General features: G+C 36.8%; 1 protein-coding gene across 1 annotated transcript in view; it reads left to right on the top strand.

The window, feature by feature from the left end:
• SYNPO2 (synaptopodin 2) overlaps positions 1 to 14,106 on the top strand; it is a 208,594-nt gene that overhangs the window by 142,454 nt on the left and 52,034 nt on the right. The window lies entirely within an intron of this gene.

Here is a 14,106-nt window from a genome sequence, read left to right as displayed (position 1 = left end):
TGAAATACCAAAGAAGCACCCTTTATTCTATTACTCCAGCACTAAATACCTGGTCCCATGTTCTCTCTATACTTTTTATAATTTTTTTTAACTTAGCAGTTAAGAGGATGATGAACCTAGTTTTTCCTAGGTATGTTCATGTGCAATAGGATTCCTTGTTTCCATGGTATGCTGGCTGTCCTCAAACCCCAAGGTGTTTCCCCTTGAACTTGAGGACTCTTGCCACCACTCTGCTTGCCATGCTACCACTCAATAATACTCTTAAATTTGAAATAAAAAGGAGAACAGGATTAGGACCAGGGCAAGGGCTCCACAAGCCCCTTCGATGGACACAAAGGGGAACTTGATCTAGGCCTGTTTCTGTTACTAGAGCTTCCTTCGATAACCTAGACCTGTAGGAATTGTCCTGCCAAGTCACTCAGGGCACGTTTGAATTAAAACAAGAGAGAAATTGCAGGGCTTTGGTGGGACAGAGCCAAGCTGGTGGCTAGGGAGAGTCAGCTGCTGACATGACTGCACAGATTAGGATCCGGCCTGCTCTTGTGAGATGTAGGTTTTTTTTAAGTTTGCTAAACGTGTTGGGATATTAACTTGCATGGGACCAGAGGCCTTTTGGGGTGAGGAACTGAGTGACAGGTGCAGCTGTTGCCTCCTTCACCCAAAGTGTGTGTGTGTGTGTGTGTGTGTGTGTGTGTGTGTGTGCATGTGGATGCATGGCCCTCTTTGGGGAAACACCTTGGGGCTTGAGGACAGCCAGCATACCATGGAAACAAGGAATCCTATTGCACATGAACAAAGAATCCTTCACCTACCTCACATGACCTTCCCTCACCACTTCTTGTGCAATCTTGGATATGTCACTTTTCTCTAGACCCCAGTTAATTCAATTGTAAAATGATAGAATTGGACAAGATAATCTCTAAGGTGATTCATTCTAGCTCCCAATCCATGATCTCTGATTTGGATCCATAAGAATATGTGGCCTAGTTAAAGAAAACATCTAGAAATGCTTTAAAGCAGGATTTGGAGGGGATATATAGCAACAGAAGTAGGAAGGGACTTAGAAATTAATACTCCCCACCCTTAACCCATTTTACAGATGAGAAAACTGGCCCATAGTGGTGGCTACTTTCTCAAAGGGAGAAACTAGAATTTTTCACCATGCCATGTCACACCACTAGATTTTATCTACATATTTGTCATCTTTTATATTTATAGAATGGCTATTGCATAAAAACACTAGAAGAAAGAATTCATATATTGGGAATAGACCTGTGTAGTATTTTTATTTGTCTTTGGCATTTTAACATTTTTTAAGAGTTGGAAATATATTGCCACAAAAGTTATCCCAGGTATTTTCTTCCCTGTCCTTCCATTATCACCATTTTCACTTTTTTCCATTATCACATGTTGAAAACCTGGAAGTTTTCAGTGGTGTAACAAGGGACACCATAGCAATCCTTGAAAGGCATTGGAATTTTAGGTAATCATTGCTAGCAGGATGAAGTAGTTACATGAAGCTCATTGCATCCAAAGGCCAAGAAATCTCAGGTCTTATCTTTATACAAGTCACTCATTCGTATGTAGAAAAAGACTGCCCATATGAATGAATGAGAAAGCAATAATTAAATACTTAATCTGTACTAAGCACTGTACTATGCAATGGGATATAACAAAACCAAAAATATCCCCTACCCACAAGGAACTTATATTCTAATAAGAAGAGAAAACATCTGTAGGGAAGTAATAGTTTGGGAAGGAATACTTTGGTCCTGAGAGTTTCAGAAAGGGTGAGTAGGACCAGGAGTGCAGACTGACACACCCTTTGTAATTCCAATGTTTAGAGTATGTTCATGTTTGTATTATGAGTTGTTGTCTAAATCTAGATAAAGATATTCTAGACAAGTCTTGAGACATTATCCCATTAGTAATTCAGCTGAATGGAGTCCTGTGGTTAAGCATGAAATAACATGTCAGATGGTTAGAAATATGACAAGTCCTATTGTCAATGCATGATAGTTTTGGAGTCAGAACTATCTTTTGACCCTGATCTAATGGCTCATGAGATGCTATGTTGAAAGCTTAGTTAAAGGTTTCAGACAACAAAATTATTAAATGTAGAATCATCCAATCAATCAATAAACATTTCATAAGCACCTGTTATGTTCTAGATACTGTACTAGATGTTGGAAAGGAAAACTTCAATGAATAAAATAATTCCTCTCAAAGAGTTTACATCCTAATTGGGAGATGGAGGGAGCAATAAATACCTACATATGTACACATAAAATATTTATATACATAACATATATATATACAAACTTATTTATATGTAGGTGTATGTAAACTTACTTATGTGTATATATGTATATATATACATATATATGTGTACAAAATCAAAAAACAAAGAAAAAGGAGCTGCTAGATGGTATAATGGATAAGACACCAGCCCTGGAATCAGGAGGACCTGAGTTCAAATCTAAGCTCAGATACTTAATATTTAATAGCTGTGTAACCCTGCTCAAGTCATTTAATTCTAATTGCATTACAAAAAAAGTATTAAAAAAAAAACAAAGAATAAATCCAAAGTAGTTTGTGTTTTGTTTTGTATATGTTGAGTTTGATATATAACCAGAATATTCAGGTTGAAATGTCCAATAGATAGCTACTAAGGAGGGACTAAATCTCAGGGAAGAGGCTGAGATTGTGTGTGTGTGTGTGTGTGTGTGTGTGTGTGTGTGTGTGTGTGTGTGAAAGCCATCTACATAGAGATGGTCATTAAATCCATGGGATTACTAAAAGAGAGAATGTAGTGAGAAAGGAGCAGATTAGCCGGGAGAGAGTTTTGGGGAATACCCACAGTTAACAGGGACATATAATGTGACTAGGGCAATTTCATAGAGGGACACACATGTGGCTCAGGCACACAACCAGGTACAGTGGAGGTTTAACTCATACTTCTGATCCTAGAGAGCTATTGCCCTTTTCAGGATGCCATCACATCTTTCCTGTCAGTCTCACAGTCTTTATTGTATATTTCTTGGCTAGGACATGTTACCACTGCCAAATACCGTTCTGGTATGTGATCTCCAGGTTAGGGCTCAGCTGAGTCTTTTTTTTTTTTTTTTTAACAATTCAAAGGAAGGAAAAGGGCTACTATTTTCATTCAACTAACAAAATCATTCTCCCTTTTTTATAGCTCTTTATAGCTTTCTGGGGATCAGCAAAAAGTCTCTCTTCAGTTCTCTTTGCTTATTCCCTCCAAGTTTTGACTAGAGAGCCCTTCGGTCTCTATAGCAGAGGGGGCTCTGCCTCAAATGGTTAGCTGCAATTTTTGTTTATTGTTGTTCAGTTATTTTGACTCTTCACAACACATTTGGTGTCTTTTGGCAAAGATACTGGATTAGTTTGCCATTTTCTTCTCTGGCTCATTTTATAGATGAGGAAATTGAGGCAAACAGGGTTAAGTGACTTGCCCAGATAGTAAATATCTAGGCTCAGATTTGAACTCAGGTTTTCCTGATGCCCGATCCAATACTCTATCCAATGTATCACATAGCTGCCTTCAGGTTGAATCTTTTCTTTTGATTCCTCCTACTAGTCCAAGCACTTGCATTCTTCTAGCTGGACTCACCCCAGCTTATGGTAACCATTCCATATACCTCCTAATTTTAATCTCTGAAGCCTGGATGAAAAGTTGATAAGTCCTGAAAAGACTATATGCTTGATAACTCTTAAATATCTCTGAGAGCTCCACAATTGTGAGAATTCCACAATTTTGAATTCTAAGTTCCCCTTCTTCTCTGACATAGATGACTTTTTGGGGGAAAGGTGGAGAGACAAACTAAACCCAGGGAACACGTTTATAGTCTGTGCTACCTATTTAATTATATCCCTAGCCTTTTGAATGCAAGTGTGGCCAATAAAGGTTAAAAAACAATTTGTAGCTTCACTTTAGAGCCAAGAATTTTTTCCTCTCTACCTTGGAATCTTCCATGAAGGAGTTAGCCTGTATTTTCTGTGACAGAGACACCTTGAAGAAGAGTGCATTGTAGCTTCCATACTTCAGAAAGTGGACCATGGGGAAAAGTATCCCTGGGAATCTAATAATTAATCATAGCTACTTATTACTATGCCCCAACCAGGGAACTGTCCATCTTATAGTATCCTGAAATTCAAGATCACCTACATCAAATAACATGATGAATGGTTGTGCCAGGTTCTAAGCTTGTTTCTAGTCTGAGAAAAATCACTTAAACTTTCATGGCCTGGAATTTCTCATTCTTAAAAGTTGAAAGCAATTTGTTAATTTGCTTAAAACCTCAGTAGTGTACACAGATGGAACAATGGCTCTGGAGTCAAAGGACTTGGGTTCAAATCTTGCATTCTTTGGACACTTTGGACACTGTTCTTTGGACCAGTTTCTTAATTTCTGAATCTTAGTTTCTTCATCTGTGAAATAAAGTGAATTAGACAAGATGACCCCTGAGGTCCATTTCAGCTCTAAATCTGGGGTCCTATCATCTTCATTTTCATAATCAGTAAATGGTCACAGGGTAGGTCCTGGGAGTCTACTAAAGAGTGTAAATAAGAAATGACAGGGGAAATAATATAAAGGAGTAACCAAAAATGGAATAAAAGTGGGACCAGTCATGTAGTGAATGCAAAGAATTAACTAATGGATATCTTGCATATCTCATTAGTATCCATGCAATGTCATCAGAATGAAAGAAAAGCTTCCTGTACATTGAATGGAGTCCCTTTGGTGATCATATAGATCATATATGAAGAAGAGGAGACAGAAAGGAAGACACGAATGTGCAGGATGAATTGCAAACTCCATTTCTGAAGGGAATGCCTACGTGAATGAGCTCACAGATAGAGTTTTGGCATGAATGACTCTTGAGAAATTATTAGGAAATACCCAATTCAACAGACGGCTATGCCCTTTGCATCCAAAGAGTTCTTACCCAGAGTCCTCAATTTCCTTTGGCCTTATTTCAAAGAAAACAACAATCTCTTCTTTTCTCCAGGGGAACTATGTGACATTTAGCCCATTTGGCTGAATTTTGCTTATGCTTTTATGAGATTCAAAAAAGACTGTCTAATTATCTCCCATTCTCTCACAATATTCACAAAAAGTTCTACTGATGGAATTCAAAGAGCTTCATGAAATGTCTTCTATATTAAAAATAAACCAGTAACAGGGAAAGAAAAGTATACAGGGAAACATTCTTGTGAGTTTCAGGGAAATCTCAATCTCTCTGTGTGATTCTTTCTCTCTGTATCTCTCTTTGTATCTCTGTCTGTCTCTTGTTCGCTCCCTCGCTCTTTCTGATTTTTTTTTTCTGAAAGTGCTTAGAGGTTTACATTCTTGAGAAGGAAACATCAGCAGAGCATACATACCACTCCATATTTGTCAATGTTCCCCTCCAGCAGAACAGCACTGGAGGCTGCTAGCATGATTTTCATACCCTTATTATGACAGTATTATCTCTACTTGTGGAAACACATTCAACTCTAGGTATTCCAAAGTGCCAGACCAAAGGAATGAACTATAGCTCCTTTGGGAAATCAAATCTCTAAATTCCTTTTAGCTACAGATATATTTTTTTCTGGGACTCTTAGAAATGGTTTTTCTAATTGTCACTTTTCTTCTAAGAGGAAAATCATACAAAGGGGGAGAAACACCAAAATTTTTAGTTCAGTGGTCAGATCTGATGATGGTTAGACCCTTTGACAGAGTCCAGCATAAAAATGGGCCACTTGGCATAAATTAAACTAATAACCTTGGACACCCAGCTACAGACTTCCAATCCACAGTATCCTTGATGAAAATAGCTTTGCAAAACAATGACAAATTTAATTACAGGTTGTGGAAAACCCACTCCTTTCTTGCTTATTCACGCATAGGATCCATGCTTGAATTTAGTGGTTGAGGAGGGCCAAAGGGGGGAGAAAATGGCTAGATCTGAAGGAACAGGATATAATCTGCTTCTTGTTTAGGAGGGTCTAAAATGATTTTACTGATTTTCAGTAGTGTTGCTTTAAAGACTTTTCTCTAATCTAGGTAAAGCTTAAGGTATATTGTTTGGTTTTTTGTTTGGTTTTCTTTTAAAAAAAAAAAGTCATTCATAACATTGCAGATTTAGTCCTGAAAGGGATCTCAGAGATCATCTAAGTCCAATTCTCTTCTTTAAGAGATGAGGCTCAGGGAAATAAAGTGACTTGTTCAAAGTCACACAGTGTCAGAGATCAAACCAAAGGGTTCTTGACACTTTATCAATCCAATCTAAAATTTATTTAAGTACATACTATGTGGTAGGTGATTTGTCAAGTGCTGGAGATGGAAAGAAAGAAAGGAAAACAATCCCAGACATTAAGAAGCATTTATTCTACTGGGGTCAGGCAGCATGTAAGCAGATAAATATATGCATGATAATCTGAGAAAGGGAGAGTCAAAATAATTATTTAGAGGATGAGGAGACCTTAGATATCATCTAGTTTCTTTTTTTAGTTTCACAGATGAGGAAACTGAGGCCCAGAGAGGTAATTTACCAATGAATTAATCAATCCATTAACTGATGACATTCCTTAAATGGTGATTGTATTCCAGGTGCTATGCTAGATACTGGAGATATCAGTACAAATGCTAGGAGTATGAAAAATTAGATTTACACAGATATTGTCAAAACAGGATGAAGCGGGGGTGAAGTATCTTGTTAAGATATCTCCAACCATTCACAGAGTGACTCAAGGAACTGGCCAAACAACAAAGATTAAACAAAAGTTAAAAGCAGCCCAAACCTGCTCTTGTCAATGTCTGGACATTAGCCTTTTAACATATGGAATGGGTGAATAAAGAGAACTGTAAATCCAACCTAATTGTAATTTGCACTGTAAAGCTGAATTGCAACTAATTCTGATTACAAATCTGACCAATCTGAATCATGAAGGGAGGGATAAGGAACTGAACTAATAATCTAAAGTGTGTTCCTAATTCTGTATTTGGTGTGTCCTCCTTGGAAGTACACCAGCTTCTCAAGAGAATAGAATAAAGGATTCTTCTTTCACTCTAAAAGAGTGTTGGTTCTAACACTACTCCTGGACTAGCTTTCAATGGGGGAAGCAGTGGGCAGAGGCAGCCCATCCTGGGCTCATTACCCAGTCCTGCTAAATTCTATGGAGTCTTTTGATAACACCAAGAATGAATTAGAATTTGTATCCAGGTCCTGATTCTTAATCCTGTGTTCTTGGTGTATAAGTATTGAGTGACTTCTATATGCAAGACTCAAAATAAAATTCTATTCTATTTTAATCAAATCTGTTCTTCATCACAACCTTAGGAAATCAGTAGTGTGGGTATTATCTCATTTTACAGACTTTATTATTATTGAACCTCTGAGAGGTTCCTTGACTTGCTCACAACCAGATAGCTAAGAAAGAGCAAAACCATTAACCAGACCCAAGTTCTGTGCCTCTCCATGTTTCAGTCTTCTTTCCTGAAATGTAGTCCAATTCAATCCAATGAACAATTACTAAAGGTGTACTGTTAGGAGGCAGACAGGTGGTGCTTCATTGGATAGGTTACTTTACCTAGAGTCACAAAGATCTGAATCCAAATCCAATCTCAGACACATTTATGATCCTGAGCTAGTCACTTAACTTGCTTCATTTCTTCATCTGTAAAATGGAGATAATTACTGCACCCATCTAGATCCTTCCTATCTCTAAGACTAACACTCAGTTCTACATATTTCATAGTGGCTAGAATGCTGGACTTGGAGAAAAGAAGATCTGAATTCTAATCCTGCCTCAAACTGTTATCAACTGTATGACTGTGCGCAAATCATTCAACTTTTCTCAGCCTCAGTTTCCTTCTCTTTAATATAGGGAATATATTAGTATCTAACTCAGTGAGTTATTATGAATTTAAAATAAGATAACATGTAAAACACATTGCAAACCTTAAACTGTCATTGAAATTAAGTCCCACACATTGAGGTGTGAATTGATAAAATTCTGGATTATATATCCAACAATTCTCCAGCCCCTAGTAGAAAAGCTTTCCTTGTTCTTAAGGATAAATAACATAAGAATTAATTCAGACAAAAAGGAATGATTTCCTCTATGCTGTTTATGCAGCTAAACCTCATGCTCATATTTAGCCTGGATGAACTCCTGTATTCACATGACACGACACCATGAGGTGGAAGAACTGGATAATTAAGTCAAGGACTTCAGTCAAAGATCCAATCATTCAGAGGTTTTGATGCCTTCAGAGAAATAGTTTTGAAAATCTTCATCTCTGTTCAACGTGACTTTCACAAAAATCAGATTGGCTGATTCCTACTATCCTAAGACATCCAGCTTGTCTTTTTTATAAATTGATCTTGGAAGAGACTGTGGAATTGTTCCATCATGAAAGATTAAAATGATATTTTTCCAAATAATAAAGCATATTAAATCACATTTTTCTCACTAAAATATTGTTAATAATATAAATATTAATTGCCTCATCTCCTGCCTATTTGGCCATTGACCTCCATTCTGACTGGAACTTCTTGTCCTTCCACCCCACTTTATATTAGCCTAGGCCAACTCAGTTTCCAAAGATGGTTATTATTATCCTTTCTGTGTTTTTTCCTTTACTTTTCTTTTTGTTTTTTAATTATTATTCTGAATCCAGAAGATAGCAGGTAGTGGGATGGAGCCCAAAGCATGTGTGGTCTGAGATCACCAAGAGGTCCCCGAGAATTTTTCAAGGTAGTCATGATGTCCACACTATTTTCATCATCACCATGGCTACTATTTTATAGTACTTACTATGTGCCAAGCACTGTGCTATATTATCTTATTTGATCTTCACAACAATTCTGGAAGATATATGCTGTTATTATTATTATTTTACATACAAAGAAACTGAGGCAAACATGTTGAGTGATTTGCACAGTATCACACAGCTAGTAAGTATTTAGGGTTAGATTTCAACTCAAATCTTCCTGACTCCAGAACCATATCCTATATCTTATATATCCACATGATACATAATATAAGGAGAGGTTTTGTTTCTAATGTGATAAATATTGATAGCTATAACCCACACAAACAAAATCTAGTTGGAGGATCTTTAAGAATTTTTAAGAGCACAAAAGAAATTGTGCCATTCTCACAAATATAAAAGCATAAATAATATGTATTTTCAATAATAAACAGCATTTCGGAAGGGTAGTTAAAGTTACCTCTTTACAACTTTGGTATAGCCTTTCTTGTATTTCCCCCCTCTCTCCCCTTAATTATGTCAATAAGTACTGAAGTAAAAACATACAGATTGTTTTGAAACACACACACACACACACACACACACACAAAATCCATGAGAATAAAAAATGTAGTTAGTAAACTAACAATTATTTTAAAATATTTTTCTTTCATTTTTATCTTATCTTAAAATTATTATACCACAGGTTTTATAATTTACATAATCATTAAATAATAGGATATACATAATTTTATATAATTATATATAAATTGGGGGCATGTTTAAACATTTTAATAATAGTATCATGACTAAAAAAAAAAGTTCTCCTTTTGAATAAAGCTTATTAATAAAAGTTAAACAAAGATCTGATATGGCCCCAGAACATGTATCCAGATTGTGAAAGAGCACCTCCCAAGCTGCCCTAGATTTATCAACCTAATGGCTATTATCCAATTTGAATGAATCACTTAGGGACAAACAATTTGGCCAGAGCGAGAAAGCAATCCTAAATCCTAAATTTTAGACACAAAATTGGTGTTTTCATTTCCATGGCCAATCAGAGGTAAGAATTTTAGAAGAGAAAGGCAAATTTTGGAAGTGAACAGCTGGCTAAAGAGATGTCTGGAATATTTGGCCTTTTGGGACCATAGCTTAAAATATAGCAATGATGACTCTTGCACAGTGATGGGATGCACTTATAAAAGTTAACAAAAGCAATACAAAACCAAGAATCTTACAAATCTCTACAAAAGTTCTTAAGCTAAAAGGGACAATAGGGCCTAGATACATCAGGAAAGATACTCAACAATTCTCAGCAGATAAAATTTAATCAAAGAAAGACCAATAAAACCTACAGCATTAAAACATTTATGGGTAAAAAACAAAGAGAACTGGAGACCCAAATGCAAAGAGGCACATTTTAACACACTGGAGTCAGCAGGGGTTTGATCTGATTGGAAAATGCCTTTGGGAGAGTATACCTAATTTAAAAGGAAGACATTAGATAAAGAAGGCAAAGAGTCATATATATTAAGGTTATATGAAGGGAGTTGAAAACATTTTGGTAAAATTCAACAGAAGGAAAAGCAGAAACTTTATAGAACCATGCTAATGACCACTAGGGCTAAGGAATCAGTGAGGAGTTAAGCAAGATCCCAAACTGACAAAGAAGCATGACATACTAATGAGTCTGGGGTTGAGAATAGGGATCAGTGGCCAAAAAGGCAGAAGAGGAAGCAGTTAATATTTATATTAACAATATTTTAGTGAGAAAAATGTAATTGAATATGTTTGATTCTTTTGAAAAATCTCAGTTTAACTTTTTGTGAGTTATCTCTGAGAACCTCAGTTACTCAACAAATACTGGAACTCTCTCTGATGAAAACAGAACAGGTGATCATTTGTTACATAGCCAAGATAAAAAAGATGATGACAACTTAGGATGTAGCCCTGATTCCCTGACAAAGAGGAACTTGTTACTGATATGGAAACACTAAGAGCCTTGTATAAAGCAACTGTTTAATCCTTGAATTTATGATAGAGAAAAGACATTATCTATCCTGTACCCTGATTATAGGAGAGAAAGTTTTAAAAGGATTAAGGAAAGAATGGTGTGATCTCTTGGCCTGACATCTATAATCAGTTAAGGAAGGATGGGATGCTTCTGACGATGGACTTCAGAAGGCATAAAAAGTAACAATTTTAGTAAAGAGAAAAGGCACAAAAGAAATAATTTTAGTAAAGAGAAAGAGTGCAGATTTAAAGATACTGATGTGGATATACAGGAAATGCCTGGGTAATTTTTTACATCATTAGCCCTTGCACTCACTTCTGTTCCGACTTTTCCCTTCCCTCCCTCCACCCCCTCCCTTAAATGGCAGGCAGTCTTACACATGTTAAATATGTCACAATATATCCTAGATACAATATATGTGTGCAGAACCGAACAGTTCTCTTGTTGCACAGGAAGAATTGGATTTAGAAGGTAAAAATAACCTGGGAAAAAAACAAAAATGCAAACAGTTTACACTAATTTCCCAATGTTCCTTCTCTGGGTGTTCTTTCTTTGGGTGTAGCTGCTTCTGTCCATCATTGATCAATTGGAACTGAGTTAGATCTCTTTGTTGAAGAAATCCACTTCCATCAGAATACATCCTCATACAGTATTGTTGTTGAAGTATATAATGATCTCCTGGTTTTGCTCATTTCACTCAGCATCAGTTCATGTAAGTCTCTCCAAGCCTCTCTGTATTCGTCCTGCTGGTCATTTCTTACCAAACAATAATATTCCATAACATTCATATACCACAATTTACCCAACCATTCTCCAATTGATGGGCATCCATTCATTTTCCAGGTTCTAGCCACTACAAACAGTGCTGCCACAAACATTTTGGCACATACAGGTCCCTTTCCCTTCTTTAGTATTTCTTTGGGATATAAGCCCAGTTGTAGCACTGCTGATCAAAGGGTATGCACAGTTTGATAACTTTTTGGGCATAATTCCAGATTGCTCTCCAGAATGGTTGGATTTGTTCACAACTCCACCAACAATGCATCGATGTCCCAGTTTTCCTGCATCCCCTCCAACATTCATCATTATTTTTTCCTGTCATCTTAGTCAATCTGAGAAGTATGTAGTGGTATCTCAGAGTTGCTTAATTTGCATTTCTCTGATCCAAAGTGATTTGGACCACTTTCATATGGGTGGAAATAGTTTCAATTTCATCATCTGAAAATTGTCTATTTGGGATATGCAGGAAATGAAATGAGACTTTACAAAGACATGTTTGGGACTTGAGCATGTAACAAAGTTTGAATATCAAATTGTGACAGTCATTCACAAGAAGGACCAGACAGATATATTACATCTGGGAATGAGTGCAGCCTAATGAGGAATACCAAGGGCCACAGAAGACTTTTCTTTAACTATACCAAGGGAAAAAGAGCAGTCAGAGAAATTGCTTGTGTGACCTGGAGTGAATGAGATAAAGATATTGCACAAAGAAAAGAATACAGAAAAGTCATCTCTCAAGTCCCATCTAAGGCTGAAAGAGAAGGTTCTTTGAACTGGAAAGGGTCAAATAATCTTGTTTAAAATTGATACCCATGGAGAATTGACTCTAATTTATAAGAAATCAAGCCATTCTCCAATTGATAAATGGTCAAAGGATATGAACAGACAATTCTCAGATAAAGAAATTGAAACTATTTCTAGCCATATGAAAAGATGCTCCAAGTCATTATTAATCAGAGAAATGCAAATTAAGACAACTCTGAGATACCACTACACACCTGTCAGACTGGCTAGAATGACAGGGAAAGATAATACGAAATGTTGGAGGGGATGTGGGAAAACTGGGACACTGATACATTGTTGGTGGAATTGTGAATACATCCAACCATTCTGGAGAGCAATTTGGAACTATGCTCAAAGGGCTAGCAAACTGTGCATACCCTTTGACCCAGCAGTGTTACTACTGGGCTTATATCCCAAAGAGATCTTAAAGAAGGGAAAGGGACCTGTATGTGCAAGAATGTTTGTGGCACCCCTCTTTGTAGTGACCAGAAACTGGAAACTGAGTAGATGCCCATCAATTGGAGAATGGCTAAATAAATTGTGGCATGTGAATGTTATGGAATATTATTGTTCGGTAAGAAATGACCAGCAGGATGATTTCAGAAAGATCTGAAGAGACTTACATGCACTGATGCTAAGTGAAAAGAGCAGAACCAGTAGATCATTGTACACTTCAACAACAATACCATATGGTGATCAATTCTGATGGACGTGGCCCTCTTCAACAATGAGATGAATCAAATCAGTTCCAATGGAGCAGTAATGAACTGAATCAGCTACACCCAGCAAAAGAACTCTGGGAGATCACTATGAGCCACTACATAGATCCTAATCCCTCTATTTTTGCCCACCTATATTTTTGATTTCCTTCACAGGCTAATTGTCAATATTTCAGAGTCCGATTCTTTTCGTACAGCAAAATAACTGTTTGGACATGTATATTTATTTTTTATTTAATTTATACTTTAACATATTTATGTATTGGTCTACTTGCCATCTAGGGAAGGGGGCAGGGGGAAGAAGGGGGAAAATTGGAAAAAAGGTTTGGCAATTGTCAATGCTGTAAAATTACCCATGCATATAACTTGTAAATAAAAAGCTATTAAAAATTAAAAAATAATAAAAATAATAAAATAAAATAAAATTGATAGCCATGATATGACAAGGATGTAGTAAGGGAGCACCTGGTTCCTGTTTCTCAGGAGACCGAGTCTCAAGTCTCCTCCAAAACTATGTAGCAGAATAATGATGGTCAGAAATTTACATGTATTGGATGGTTGCAAAATACTCTGTGTACATTATCTCAATTTGAACACAGTCATACCTTCATCACCTCTCACCTGGGTAAATGCAATAATCTTCTTTTCATGGAGGTCTCAAGGGTTCAATTATCCCACTCCGGTCTACCCTTACCCAAACTGCCAAAGTCAACTTTCTGAAGCATAGCTCTATGTCACCTGCCTGCTCAGTGAGTTCTAGTGACTTCCTGTTTCCCTCAAGATCAAATATAAAAACTTTGTCAGACATTTAGAAATTTTTCCTGATTTGTCCCTTCCTATCTTTCCAGTCTTCTTACACTTTGCTTCTTTCCCAGTGCTCTGTGATCCAACTATACAGACCTACTGGCTAGTCCTTGGATGAGCACCCCATTTCTTATTTCCCTGCCTTGCTCCTGCAATGTTTTCTCCCCTTCAGCTTTTGTCTCATAGCTTTCTAGATTTCTTTAAGACTTGGCACAAGCTTTGCCTTATGTAGGGGGCCTTTC

This window comes from Sarcophilus harrisii, chromosome 6 (assembly GCF_902635505.1).
Source record: "Sarcophilus harrisii chromosome 6, mSarHar1.11, whole genome shotgun sequence".
Taxonomy (NCBI): domain Eukaryota; kingdom Metazoa; phylum Chordata; class Mammalia; order Dasyuromorphia; family Dasyuridae; genus Sarcophilus; species Sarcophilus harrisii.
This window is presented reverse-complemented; position numbering and strand designations above follow the sequence as displayed.